Here is a 12,368-nt window from a genome sequence, read left to right on the forward strand (position 1 = left end):
CCAGGGCCTGTGGCTGCTTGCTGAGGCCACTCACATCACACCAGGCCCTGCGCTTCTGGCCGAGGCCATCTTCACCAAACCAGGCCCTGTGCTGCTTGCTGTGGCCATGTACAACACACCAGGCCCTGTGCTGGTTCCTGAGGCCATCTTCAACAATCCAGGGCCTGTGCTGTTGGATAAATGCCAAACTGAGCCTTTGGGTTAGGGTATTATGCAAACATGCAGGTATGGTTATAGGATTGTCTTCGTAACTTCAGGTACTTGCCACCTAATCACTTGAATCCATAAATTGAGACATTGTGCTGGGGCCAGCAGCTTACGGCCATACCACCCTGAGCACGCCCGACCTCGTCTGATCTCGGAAGCTAAGCAGGGCTGGGCTTGGTTAGTACTTGGATGGGAGACTGCCTGGGAATACCTGGTGCTGTAAGCCTTTCATTTTCATGTCATTGAACCGCTTTTGATCCAGAGAAGGGGTGTATTAAAAGACCAAAAGCAGCTGCCCATTAATGAGGGCACATTAACGACACTGCTTTTGGCTCTTTTCCAATGTCTTGTGCTGCTAGCTGATGCCACCTACACCACACCAGGGCCTGAGTGACCGGCTGGGGCCACTTACACCACATCAGGGCCTGTGGCTCTGGCTGAGGCCACTTACACCACACCAGGGCCTGTGGCTGCTGGCTGAGGCCACCTACACCACACCAGGGCCTTAGTTGCTATTGAGGCCAATTACACCACACCAGGGCCTGTGGCTCTTGCTCAGGCCACTTACACCAGACCAGGGCCTGTGGCACTGGCTGAGGCCACTTACACCACACCAGGGCCTGTGGCTGCTGGCTGAGGCCACCTACACCACACCAGGGCCTGTGGCTGCTGGCTGAGACCACTTACACCACACCAGGGCCTGTGGCTCTTGCTCAGGCCACTTACACCACACCAGGGCCTGTGGCTCTTGCTCAGGCCACTTACACCACACCAGGGCCTGTGGCTCTTGCTCAGGCCACTTACACCACACCAGGGCCTGTGGCTCTTGCTCAGGCCACTTACACCACACCAGGGCCTGTGGCTCTTGCTCAGGCCACTCATATCACGCCAGGCCCTGTGCTTCTGGCCGAGGCCATCTTCACCAAACCAGGCCCTGTGCTGCTTGCTGTGGCCATGTACAACACACCAGGCCCTGTGCTGGTTCCAGAGGCCATCTTCAACAATCCAGGGCCTGTGCTGTTGGATAAATGCCAAACTGAGCCTTTGGGTTAGGGTATTATGCAAACATGCAGGTATGGTTATAGGATTGTCTTCGTAACTTCAGGTACTTGCCACCTAATCACTTGAATCCATAAATTGAGACATTGTGCTGGGGCCAGCAGCTTACGGCCATACCACCCTGAGCACGCCCGACCTCGTCTGATCTCGGAAGCTAAGCAGGGCTGGGCTTGGTTAGTACTTGGATGGGAGACTGCCTGGGAATACCTGGTGCTGTAAGCCTTTCATTTTCATGTCATTGAACCGCTTTTGATCCAGAGAAGGGGTGTATTAAAAGACCAAAAGCATCTGCCCATTAATGAGGGCACATTAACGACATTGCTTTTGGCTCTTTTCCAATGTCTTGTGCTGCTAGCTGATGCAACCTACACCACACAAGGGCCTGAGTGACCGGCTGGGGCCACTTACACCACATCAGGGCCTGTGGCTCTGGCTGAGGCCACTTACACCACACCAGGGCCTGTGGCTGCTGGCTGAGGCCAGTTACACCACACCAGAGCCTGTGGCTGCTGGCTGAAGCCACTTACACCACACCAGGGCCTTAGTTGCTATTGAGGCCACTTACACCACACCAGGGCCTGTGGCTGCTGGCTGAGGCCACCTACACCACACCAGGGCCTGTGGCTGCTGGCTGAGGCGACTTACACCACACCAGGGCCCTTTTGCTGCTGGCTGAGGCCACTTACACCACACCAGTGCCTGTGGCTTCTGGCTGAGGCGACTTACACCACACCAGGGCCTGTGGCACTTGCTCAGGCCACTTACACCACACCAGGGCCTGTGGCTCTTGCTCAGGCCACTTACACCACACCAGGGCCTGTGGCACTGGCTGAGGCCACTTAGACCACACCAGGGCCTGTGGCTGCTGGCTGAGGCCACTTACAACACACCAGGGCCTGTGGCTGCTGGCTGAGGCCACTTACACCAAACCAGGGCCTGTGGCTCTTGCTCAGGCCACTTACACCACACCAGGGCCTGTGGCTGCTGGCTGAGGCCACTTACAACACACCAGGGCCTGTGGCTGCTGGCTGAGGCCACTTACACCAAACCAGGGCCTGTGGCTCTTGCTCAGGCCACTTACACCACACCAGGGCCTGTGGCTGCTGGCTGAGGCCACCTACACCACACCAGGGCCTGTGGCTGCTGGCTGAGGCCACTTACACCACACCAGGGCCTGTGGCTCTTGCTCAGGCCACTCACATCACACCAGGCCCTGTGCTTCTGGCCGAGGCCATCTTCACCAAACCAGGCCCTGTGCTGCTTGCTGTGGCCATGTACAACACACCAGGCCCTGTGCTGGTTCCTGAGGCCATCTTCAACAATCCAGGGCCTGTGCTGTTGGATAAATGCCAAACTGAGCCTTTGGGTTAGGGTATTATGCAAACATGCAGGTATGGTTATAGGATTGTCTTCGTAACTTCAGGTACTTGCCACCTAATCACTTGAATCCATAAATTGAGACATTGTGCTGGGGCCAGCAGCTTACGGCCATACCACCCTGAGCACCCCCGACCTCGTCTGATCTCGGAAGCTAAGCAGGGCTGGGCTTGGTTAGTACTTGGATGGGAGACTGCCTGGGAATACCTGGTGCTGTAAGCCTTTCATTTTCATGTCATTGAACCGCTTTTGATCCAGAGAAGGGGTGTATTAAAAGACCAAAAGCAGCTGCCCATTAATGAGGGCACATTAACGACACTGCTTTTGGCTCTTTTCCAATGTCTTGTGCTGCTAGCTGATGCCACCTACACCACACCAGGGCCTGAGTGACCGGCTGGGGCCACTTACACCACATCAGGGCCTGTGGCTCTGGCTGAGGCCACTTACACCACACCAGGGCCTGTGGCTGCTGGCTGAGGCCACCTACACCACACCAGGGCCTTAGTTGCTATTGAGGCCAATTACACCACACCAGGGTCTGTGGCTCTTGCTCAGGCCACTTACACCACACCAGGGCCTGTGGCACTGGCTGAGGCCACTTACACCACACCAGGGCCTGTGGCTGCTGGCTGAGGCCACCTACACCACACCAGGGCCTGTGGCTGCTGGCTGAGGCCACTTACACCACACAAGGGCCTGTGGCTGCTGGCTGAGGCCACCTACACCACACCAGGGCCTGTGGCTGCTGGCTGAGGCCACTTACACCACACCAGGGCCTGTGGCTCTTGCTCAGGCCACTCACATCACACCAGGCCCTGCGCTTCTGGCCGAGGCCATCTTCACCAAACCAGGCCCTGTGGCTCTTGCTCAGGCCACTTACACCACACCAGGGCCTTATTTGCTATTGAGGCCAATTACACCACACCAGGGTCTGTGGCTCTTGCTCAGGCCACTTACACCACACCAGGGCCTGTGGCACTGGCTGAGGCCACTTACACCACACCAGGGCCTGTGGCTGCTGGCTGAGGCCACTTACACCACACAAGGGCCTGTGGCTGCTGGCTGAGGCCACCTACACCACACCAGGGCCTGTGGCTGCTGGCTGAGACCACTTACACCACACCAGGGCCTGTGGCTCTTGCTCAGGCCACTTACACCACACCAGGGCCTGTGGCTCTTGCTCAGGCCACTTACACCACACCAGGGCCTGTGGCTCTTGCTCAGGCCACTTACACCACACCAGGGCCTGTGGCTCTTGCTCAGGCCACTCATATCACGCCAGGCCCTGTGCTTCTGGCCGAGGCCATCTTCACCAAACCAGGCCCTGTGCTGCTTGCTGTGGCCATGTACAACACACCAGGCCCTGTGCTGGTTCCTGAGGCCATCTTCAACAATCCAGGGCCTGTGCTGTTGGATAAATGCCAAACTGAGCCTTTGGGTTAGGGTATTATGCAAACATGCAGGTATGGTTATAGGATTGTCTTCGTAACTTCAGGTACTTGCCACCTAATCACTTGAATCCATAAATTGAGACATTGTGCTGGGGCCAGCAGCTTACGGCCATACCACCCTGAGCACGCCCGACCTCGTCTGATCTCGGAAGCTAAGCAGGGCTGGGCTTGGTTAGTACTTGGATGGGAGACTGCCTGGGAATACCTGGTGCTGTAAGCCTTTCATTTTCATGTCATTGAACCGCTTTTGATCCAGAGAAGGGGTGTATTAAAAGACCAAAAGCAGCTGCCCATTAATGAGGGCACATTAACGACATTGCTTTTGGCTCTTTTCCAATGTCTTGTGCTGCTAGCTGATGCAACCTACACCACACAAGGGCCTGAGTGACCGGCTGGGGCCACTTACACCACATCAGGGCCTGTGGCTCTGGCTGAGGCCACTTACACCACACCAGGGCCTGTGGCTGCTGGCTGAGGCCACCTACACCACACCAGGGCATTAGTTGCTATTGAGGCCAATTACACCACACCAGGGTCTGTGGCTCTTGCTCAGGCCACTTACACCACACCAGGGCCTGTGGCACTGGCTGAGGCCACTTACACCACACCAGGGCCTGTGGCTGCTGGCTGAGGCCACTTACACCACACAAGGGCCTGTGGCTGCTGGCTGAGGCCACCTACACCACACCAGGGCCTGTGGCTGCTGGCTGAGACCACTTACACCACACCAGGGCCTGTGGCTCTTGCTCAGGCCACTTACACCACACCAGGGCCTGTGGCACTGGCTGAGGCCACTTACACCACACCAGGGCCTGTGGCTGCTGGCTGAGGCCACCTACACCACACCAGGGCCTGTGGCTGCTGGCTGAGGCCACTTACACCACACAAGGGCCTGTGGCTGCTGGCTGAGGCCACCTACACCACACCAGGGCCTGTGGCTGCTGGCTGAGGCCACTTACACCACACCAGGGCCTGTGGCTCTTGCTCAGGCCACTCACATCACACCAGGCCCTGCGCTTCTGGCCGAGGCCATCTTCACCAAACCAGGCCCTGTGGCTCTTGCTCAGGCCACTTACACCACACCAGGGCCTTATTTGCTATTGAGGCCAATTACACCACACCAGGGTCTGTGGCTCTTGCTCAGGCCACTTACACCACACCAGGGCCTGTGGCACTGGCTGAGGCCACTTACACCACACCAGGGCCTGTGGCTGCTGGCTGAGGCCACTTACACCACACAAGGGCCTGTGGCTGCTGGCTGAGGCCACCTACACCACACCAGGGCCTGTGGCTGCTGGCTGAGACCACTTACACCACACCAGGGCCTGTGGCTCTTGCTCAGGCCACTTACACCACACCAGGGCCTGTGGCTCTTGCTCAGGCCACTTACACCACACCAGGGCCTGTGGCTCTTGCTCAGGCCACTTACACCACACCAGGGCCTGTGGCTCTTGCTCAGGCCACTCATATCACGCCAGGCCCTGTGCTTCTGGCCGAGGCCATCTTCACCAAACCAGGCCCTGTGCTGCTTGCTGTGGCCATGTACAACACACCAGGCCCTGTGCTGGTTCCTGAGGCCATCTTCAACAATCCAGGGCCTGTGCTGTTGGATAAATGCCAAACTGAGCCTTTGGGTTAGGGTATTATGCAAACATGCAGGTATGGTTATAGGATTGTCTTCGTAACTTCAGGTACTTGCCACCTAATCACTTGAATCCATAAATTGAGACATTGTGCTGGGGCCAGCAGCTTACGGCCATACCACCCTGAGCACGCCCGACCTCGTCTGATCTCGGAAGCTAAGCAGGGCTGGGCTTGGTTAGTACTTGGATGGGAGACTGCCTGGGAATACCTGGTGCTGTAAGCCTTTCATTTTCATGTCATTGAACCGCTTTTGATCCAGAGAAGGGGTGTATTAAAAGACCAAAAGCAGCTGCCCATTAATGAGGGCACATTAACGACATTGCTTTTGGCTCTTTTCCAATGTCTTGTGCTGCTAGCTGATGCAACCTACACCACACAAGGGCCTGAGTGACCGGCTGGGGCCACTTACACCACATCAGGGCCTGTGGCTCTGGCTGAGGCCACTTACACCACACCAGGGCCTGTGGCTGCTGGCTGAGGCCACCTACACCACACCAGGGCATTAGTTGCTATTGAGGCCAATTACACCACACCAGGGTCTGTGGCTCTTGCTCAGGCCACTTACACCACACCAGGGCCTGTGGCACTGGCTGAGGCCACTTACACCACACCAGGGCCTGTGGCTGCTGGCTGAGGCCACTTACACCACACAAGGGCCTGTGGCTGCTGGCTGAGGCCACCTACACCACACCAGGGCCTGTGGCTGCTGGCTGAGACCACTTACACCACACCAGGGCCTGTGGCTCTTGCTCAGGCCACTTACACCACACCAGGGCCTGTGGCTCTTGCTCAGGCCACTTACACCACACCAGGGCCTGTGGCTCTTGCTCAGGCCACTTACACCACACCAGGGCCTGTGGCTCTTGCTCAGGCCACTCATATCACGCCAGGCCCTGTGCTTCTGGCCGAGGCCATCTTCACCAAACCAGGCCCTGTGCTGCTTGCTGTGGCCATGTACAACACACCAGGCCCTGTGCTGGTTCCTGAGGCCATCTTCAACAATCCAGGGCCTGTGCTGTTGGATAAATGCCAAACTGAGCCTTTGGGTTAGGGTATTATGCAAACATGCAGGTATGGTTATAGGATTGTCTTCGTAACTTCAGGTACTTGCCACCTAATCACTTGAATCCATAAATTGAGACATTGTGCTGGGGCCAGCAGCTTACGGCCATACCACCCTGAGCACGCCCGACCTCGTCTGATCTCGGAAGCTAAGCAGGGCTGGGCTTGGTTAGTACTTGGATGGGAGACTGCCTGGGAATACCTGGTGCTGTAAGCCTTTCATTTTCATGTCATTGAACCGCTTTTGATCCAGAGAAGGGGTGTATTAAAAGACCAAAAGCAGCTGCCCATTAATGAGGGCACATTAACGACATTGCTTTTGGCTCTTTTCCAATGTCTTGTGCTGCTAGCTGATGCAACCTACACCACACAAGGGCCTGAGTGACCGGCTGGGGCCACTTACACCACATCAGGGCCTGTGGCTCTGGCTGAGGCCACTTACACCACACCAGGGCCTGTGGCTGCTGGCTGAGGCCACCTACACCACACCAGGGCATTAGTTGCTATTGAGGCCAATTACACCACACCAGGGTCTGTGGCTCTTGCTCAGGCCACTTACACCACACCAGGGCCTGTGGCACTGGCTGAGGCCACTTACACCACACCAGGGCCTGTGGCTGCTGGCTGAGGCCACTTACACCACACAAGGGCCTGTGGCTGCTGGCTGAGGCCACCTACACCACACCAGGGCCTGTGGCTGCTGGCTGAGACCACTTACACCACACCAGGGCCTGTGGCTCTTGCTCAGGCCACTTACACCACACCAGGGCCTGTGGCTCTTGCTCAGGCCACTTACACCACACCAGGGCCTGTGGCTCTTGCTCAGGCCACTTACACCACACCAGGGCCTGTGGCTCTTGCTCAGGCCACTCATATCACGCCAGGCCCTGTGCTTCTGGCCGAGGCCATCTTCACCAAACCAGGCCCTGTGCTGCTTGCTGTGGCCATGTACAACACACCAGGCCCTGTGCTGGTTCCAGAGGCCATCTTCAACAATCCAGGGCCTGTGCTGTTGGATAAATGCCAAACTGAGCCTTTGGGTTAGGGTATTATGCAAACATGCAGGTATGGTTATAGGATTGTCTTCGTAACTTCAGGTACTTGCCACCTAATCACTTGAATCCATAAATTGAGACATTGTGCTGGGGCCAGCAGCTTACGGCCATACCACCCTGAGCACGCCCGACCTCGTCTGATCTCGGAAGCTAAGCAGGGCTGGGCTTGGTTAGTACTTGGATGGGAGACTGCCTGGGAATACCTGGTGCTGTAAGCCTTTCATTTTCATGTCATTGAACCGCTTTTGATCCAGAGAAGTGGTGTATTAAAAGACCAAAAGCATCTGCCCATTAATGAGGGCACATTAACGACATTGCTTTTGGCTCTTTTCCAATGTCTTGTGCTGCTAGCTGATGCAACCTACACCACACAAGGGCCTGAGTGACCGGCTGGGGCCACTTACACCACATCAGGGCCTGTGGCTCTGGCTGAGGCCACTTACACCACACCAGGGCCTGTGGCTGCTGGCTGAGGCCACTTACACCACACCAGGGCCTGTGGCTGCTGGCTGAGGCCACCTACACCACACCAGGGCATTAGTTGCTATTGAGGCCAATTACACCACACCAGGGTCTGTGGCTCTTGCTCAGGCCACTTACACCACACCAGGGCCTGTGGCACTGGCTGAGGCCACTTACACCACACCAGGGCCTGTGGCTGCTGGCTGAGGCCACTTACACCACACCAGGGCCTGTGGCTGCTGGCTGAGGCCACTTACACCACACCAGGGCCTGTGGCTGCTGGCTGAGGCCACCTACACCACACCAGGGCCTGTGGCTGCTGGCTGAGGCCACTTACACCACACCAGGGCCTGTGGCTCTTGCTCAGGCCACTCACATCACACCAGGCCCTGCGCTTCTGGCTGAGGCCATCTTCACCAAACCAGGCCCTGTGGCTCTTGCTCAGGCCACTTACACCACACCAGGGCCTTATTTGCTATTGAGGCCACTTACACCACACCAGGGCCTGTGGCTCTGGCTTAGGCCACTTACACCACACCAGGGCCTGTGGCACTTGCTCAGGCCACTTACACCACACCAGGGCCTGTGGCTCTTGCTCAGGCCACTTACACCACACCAGGGCCTGTGGCACTGGCTGAGGCCACTTAGACCACACCAGGGCCTGTGGCTGCTGGCTGAGGCCACTTACAACACACCAGGGCCTGTGGCTGCTGGCTGAGGCCACTTACACCACACCAGGGCCTGTGGCTCTTGCTCAGGCCACTCACATCACACCAGGCCCTGTGCTTCTGGCCGAGGCCATCTTCACCAAACCAGGCCCTGTGCTGCTTGCTGTGGCCATGTACAACACACCAGGCCCTGTGCTGGTTCCTGAGGCCATCTTCAACAATCCAGGGCCTGTGCTGTTGGATAAATGCCAAACTGAGCCTTTGGGTTAGGGTATTATGCAAACATGCAGGTATGGTTATAGGATTGTCTTCGTAACTTCAGGTACTTGCCACCTAATCACTTGAATCCATAAATTGAGACATTGTGCTGGGGCCAGCATCTTACGGCCATACCACCCTGAGCACGCCCGACCTCGTCTGATCTCGTAAGCTAAGCAGGGCTGGGCTTGGTTAGTACTTGGATGGGAGACTGCCTGGGAATACCTGGTGCTGTAAGCCTTTCCTTTTCATGTCATTGAACCGCTTTTGATCCAGAGAAGGGGTGTATTAAAAGACCAAAAGCATCTGCCCATTAATGAGGGCACATTAACAACACTGCTTTTGGCTCTTTTCCAATGTCTTGTGCTGCTAGCTGATGCCACCTACACCACACCAGGGCCTGAGTGACCGGCTGGGGCCACTTACACCACATCAGGGCCTGTGGCTCTGGCTGAGGCCACTTACACCACACCAGGGCCTGTGGCTGCTGGCTGAGGCCAGTTACACCACACCAGAGCCTGTGGCTGCTGGCTGAAGCCACTTACACCACACCAGGGCCTTAGTTGCTATTGAGGCCACTTACACCACACCAGGGCCTGTGGCTGCTGGCTGAGGCCACCTACACCACACCAGGGCCTGTGGCTGCTGGCTGAGGCGACTTACACCACACCAGGGCCCTTTTGCTGCTGGCTGAGGCCACTTACACCACACCAGTGCCTGTGGCTTCTGGCTGAGGCGACTTACACCACACCAGGGCCTGTGGCTGCTGGCTGAGGCCACTTACACCACACCAGGGCCTGTGGCTCTTGCTCAGGCCACTCACATCACACCAGGCCCTGCGCTTCTGGCTGAGGCCATCTTCACCAAACCAGGCCCTGTGGCTCTTGCTCAGGCCACTTACACCACACCAGGGCCTGTGGCTGCTGGCTGAGGCCACCTACACCACACCAGGGCATTAGTTGCTATTGAGGCCAATTACACCACACCAGGGTCTGTGGCTCTTGCTCAGGCCACTTACACCACACCAGGGCCTGTGGCACTGGCTGAGGCCACTTACACCACACCAGGGCCTGTGGCTGCTGGCTGAGGCCACTTACACCACACCAGGGCCTGTGGCTGCTGGCTGAGGCCACCTACACCACACCAGGGCCTGTGGCTGCTGACTGAGGCGACTTACACCACACCAGGGCCCTTTTGCTGCTGGCTGAGGCCACCTACACCCCACCAGGGCCTGTGGCTGCTGGCTGAGGCGACTTACACCACACCAGGGCCTGTGGCTCTTGCTCAGGCCACTCATATCACACCAGGCCCTGTGCTTCTGGCTGAGGCCACTTACACCACACCAGGGCCTGTGGCTGCTGGCTGAGGCCAGTTACACCACACCAGAGCTTGTGGCTGCTGGCTGAAGCCACTTACACCACACCAGGGCCTTAGTTGCTATTGAGGCCAATTACACCACACCAGGGTCTGTGGCTCTTGCTCAGGCCACTTACACCACACCAGGGCCTGTGGCACTGGCTGAGGCGACTTACACCACACCAGGGCCTGTGGCTGCTGGCTGAGGCCACTTACACCACACCAGGGCCTGTGGCTGCTGGCTGAGGCCACCTACACCCCACCAGGGCCTGTGGCTGCTGGCTGAGGCGACTTACACCACACCAGGGCCCTTTTGCTGCTGGCTGAGGCCACTTACACCACACCAGTGCCTGTGGCTTCTGGCTGAGGCGACTTACACCACACCAGGCCCTGCGCTTCTGGCCGAGGCCATCTTCACCAAACCTGGCCCTCTGCTGCTAGCTGTGGCCATGTACAACACACCAGGCCCTGTGCTGGTTCCTGAGGCCACTTACATCACACCAGTGCCTGTGGCTTCTGGCTGAGGCGACTTACACCACACCAGGGCCTGTGGCTGCTGGCTGAGGCCACTTACACCACACCAGGGCCTGTGGCTCTTGCTCAGGCCACTCACATCACACCAGGCCCTGCGCTTCTGGCCGAGGCCATCTTCACCAAACCAGGCCCTGTGCTGCTTGCTGTGGCCATGTACAACACACCAGGCCCTGTGCTGGTTCCTGAGGCCATCTTCAACAATCCAGGGCCTGTGCTGTTGGATAAATGCCAAACTGAGCCTTTGGGTTAGGGTATTATGCAAACATGCAGGTATGGTTATAGGATTGTCTTCGTAACTTCAGGTACTTGCCACCTAATCACTTGAATCCATAAATTGAGACATTGTGCTGGGGCCAGCAGCTTACGGCCATACCACCCTGAGCACGCCCGACCTCGTCTGATCTCGGAAGCTAAGCAGGGCTGGGCTTGGTTAGTACTTGGATGGGAGACTGCCTGGGAATACCTGGTGCTGTAAGCCTTTCCTTTTCATGTCATTGAACCGCTTTTGATCCAGAGAAGGGGTGTATTAAAAGACCAAAAGCATCTGCCCATTAATGAGGGCACATTAACAACACTGCTTTTGGCTCTTTTCCAATGTCTTGTGCTGCTAGCTGATGCCACCTACACCACACCAGGGCCTGAGTGACCGGCTGGGGCCACTTACACCACACCAGTGCCTGTGGCTGCTGGCTGAGGCCACTTACACCACACCAGTGCCTGTGGCTTCTGGCTGAGGCCACTTACACCACACCAGGGCCTGTGGCTGCTGGCTGAGGCCACTTACACCACACCAGGGCCTGTGGCTCTTGCTCAGGCCACTCACATCACACCAGGCCCTGCGCTTCTGGCTGAGGCCATCTTCACCAAACCAGGCCCTGTGGCTCTTGCTCAGGCCACTTACACCACACCAGGGCCATATTTGCTATTGAGGCCACTTACACCACACCAGGGCCTGTGGCTCTGGCTTAGGCCACTTACACCACACCAGGGCCTGTGGCACTTGCTCAGGCCACTTACACCACACCAGGGCCTGTGGCTCTTGCTCAGGCCACTTACACCACACCAGGGCCTGTGGCACTGGCTGAGGCGACTTACACCACACCAGGGCCTGTGGCTGCTGGCTGAGGCCACTTACACCACACCAGGGCCTGTGGCTGCTGGCTGAGGCCACCTACACCCCACCAGGGCCTGTGGCTGCTGGCTGAGGCGACTTACACCACACCAGGGCCCTTTTG

At 57.5% G+C, this 12,368-nt stretch overlaps 8 non-coding genes and 1 pseudogene across 8 annotated transcripts; all 9 read left to right on the forward strand.

Moving 5' to 3' along the window:
• Window positions 1-314: 314 nt before the first annotated feature.
• LOC146637114 (5S ribosomal RNA) lies at window positions 315-433 on the forward strand. The gene has a single exon (XR_014905747.1). It is a non-coding gene; the product is annotated as a 5S ribosomal RNA (ribosomal RNA).
• Window positions 434-1,369: 936 nt separating this feature from the next.
• LOC146637115 (5S ribosomal RNA) lies at window positions 1,370-1,488 on the forward strand. Its single transcript, XR_014905748.1, has one exon. It is a non-coding gene; the product is annotated as a 5S ribosomal RNA (ribosomal RNA).
• A 1,258-nt stretch (window positions 1,489-2,746) lies between these two features.
• LOC146637116 (5S ribosomal RNA) lies at window positions 2,747-2,865 on the forward strand. The gene has a single exon (XR_014905520.1). It is a non-coding gene; the product is annotated as a 5S ribosomal RNA (ribosomal RNA).
• A 1,330-nt stretch (window positions 2,866-4,195) lies between these two features.
• LOC146637117 (5S ribosomal RNA) lies at window positions 4,196-4,314 on the forward strand. Its single transcript, XR_014905750.1, has one exon. It is a non-coding gene; the product is annotated as a 5S ribosomal RNA (ribosomal RNA).
• A 1,528-nt stretch (window positions 4,315-5,842) lies between these two features.
• Window positions 5,843-5,961, forward strand: LOC146637118 (5S ribosomal RNA). Its single transcript, XR_014905751.1, has one exon. It is a non-coding gene; the product is annotated as a 5S ribosomal RNA (ribosomal RNA).
• A 937-nt stretch (window positions 5,962-6,898) lies between these two features.
• On the forward strand, window positions 6,899-7,017 carry LOC146637119 (5S ribosomal RNA). Its single transcript, XR_014905752.1, has one exon. It is a non-coding gene; the product is annotated as a 5S ribosomal RNA (ribosomal RNA).
• A 937-nt stretch (window positions 7,018-7,954) lies between these two features.
• On the forward strand, window positions 7,955-8,073 carry LOC146637120 (5S ribosomal RNA). Its single transcript, XR_014905753.1, has one exon. It is a non-coding gene; the product is annotated as a 5S ribosomal RNA (ribosomal RNA).
• Window positions 8,074-9,364: 1,291 nt separating this feature from the next.
• LOC146637121 (5S ribosomal RNA) lies at window positions 9,365-9,483 on the forward strand (annotated as a pseudogene).
• A 2,009-nt stretch (window positions 9,484-11,492) lies between these two features.
• On the forward strand, window positions 11,493-11,611 carry LOC146637122 (5S ribosomal RNA). The gene has a single exon (XR_014905754.1). It is a non-coding gene; the product is annotated as a 5S ribosomal RNA (ribosomal RNA).
• The last annotated feature ends 757 nt before the right edge of the window (window positions 11,612-12,368 follow it).

The sequence above is a fragment of the Diplotaxodon limnothrissa genome, linkage group LG3 (assembly GCF_057381915.1).
Source record: "Diplotaxodon limnothrissa isolate DT_005_m linkage group LG3, D_limnothrissa_male_GT1.1, whole genome shotgun sequence".
NCBI lineage: Eukaryota > Metazoa > Chordata > Actinopteri > Cichliformes > Cichlidae > Diplotaxodon > Diplotaxodon limnothrissa.